Source organism: Rhea americana, unplaced genomic scaffold (assembly GCF_003343005.1).
Source record: "Rhea americana isolate MKP2758 unplaced genomic scaffold, rheAme1 scaffold_21, whole genome shotgun sequence".
Classification (NCBI taxonomy): domain Eukaryota; kingdom Metazoa; phylum Chordata; class Aves; order Rheiformes; family Rheidae; genus Rhea; species Rhea americana.
This window is the reverse complement of record NW_028186258.1, coordinates 4,677,148-4,678,699: the sequence shown is the minus strand read 5'-3', so window position 1 is coordinate 4,678,699 and position 1,552 is coordinate 4,677,148.

The following is a 1,552-nucleotide window of genomic DNA, read 5'->3' as shown; positions in this document are numbered from 1 at the left end:
GGGGACGAAGCGCAAGGAGCTGCAGCGCCTTTGCGCGCCCGCCCCAGGCGCAGCCTGCTCGCGCAGCCGCGCTCGCCCTGCCGGGGGGCTCGCGCCCGTGCCCAGCCCCGCGGAGCGGCAGCGGTCACGGCCGGCAGGCCGCAGCTGCAGCGACTCGAGCCGTGCGCCCGGCAGAGCTGCAGCCCACAAAGAGCTCGCGCGGCGGAGCGGGATCCCCGAGGCACGGCGACGCCGCCTCCAGATCTTCTCCACCGCGTCGGGGAACCTCGGCTGAGCGAGAAACTCCACCCTGGGCTTCAGGAGACGAAGGTGACGCCAACAGCAGCATCCAGACTGYTCACCTTGCGCGCGTTTGGGCTCAGCAGCACGAGTGCACACCCCTAGTGTCTGCACTGGATTTTTTTCCTGTATCCATATGGAAGTCACGTACAACAGCCATGTGTACAGGGATTGCCCCAGAGGCCTTCGAGCCCTTCGTGGTGGCAGCACCGCTGCGCACGAGGCGGGCGACTGCAGGTGGCTCGTGCAGCTGGAACGGGACGGAGAGGACTTAGCCGCTCCTGTCGCCTGACTGCTCCTTTCGATGGACGCTGCAAAGCAGCCTCCACGCAGAAGACAGTGTTCCTTGGCTGGGAGCCTAATGAGTATTCAGAGCCAAGGAACACGCTGTTTAAAACAGATAGTAAAATGCAAAGTGAATCATGGGCCATGGGCAAAAAGGTCTGAAAGAGGGACTAGGCTGTAGGAGCATTTTGGAACCAAGACRTGCTGAAGGGAGGCACTGAACTGAAGCATTTCTTGACCATCGTGGGTGGCAACGCCCAGCAGTTTGTTCCACAGTGATGATGCCCAGGGAGTGCTGGTAGATAACCAAGACTTCAAGAGCTGTGCAAAAGACACCGGCTGTTTCTCGCGTGATCAGCATGGCTGTTGTAGAAATCACTTGGGTTGAATGAGAAAAGTCTTCAATGACTTTTAGAAAACGATGAGACTGCTCTTTGCAGAAAGCGCAGGTTACATCCGCCAACCACTTATTCTCCTATCAGCGTACTCTGACCTCTGATTTTTGTTCCTTAGCTGTATCAAAAAGCTGCTCATAACACCATGGTGCAATGTTTACCACAAAAATTCGTAGCAAATCATGTACCTAGATGYAGGGAAGGAAGAGAGCCAGCCGGGGGATTAGTTAAGCTGACGGCATACTGCTGCGCTGATCGTCCGCCCAACGGTTTAATCTGCTGTTTTCAGCAGCCTCCTGCATGTTGCCTCTTGCCTTCGTCTTGCCCCCACCGGTGCAGATGTCAAGAGCCTCTTCATTTCCACGAGAGCAGGGCAAAGACCTTCATGCAAAACTTTTGCCCAGCAGAAGCTCTTGGGCGAGGAAGCCGATCCGGGCCCCCGCCGCAGGCGCGTCCGTGCGCGGGGAGGGCCGGTCCTCGGACGTCGTCTCCCCCGGCAGGTACCCGCGGGCCGCGCTGCTCCACCTCGGCCGCCTCGAGGGAGCCCCTGCGGCGCCGGGAGAGCGGCCCGCACGGCCCCGGCCTCGCCGGAG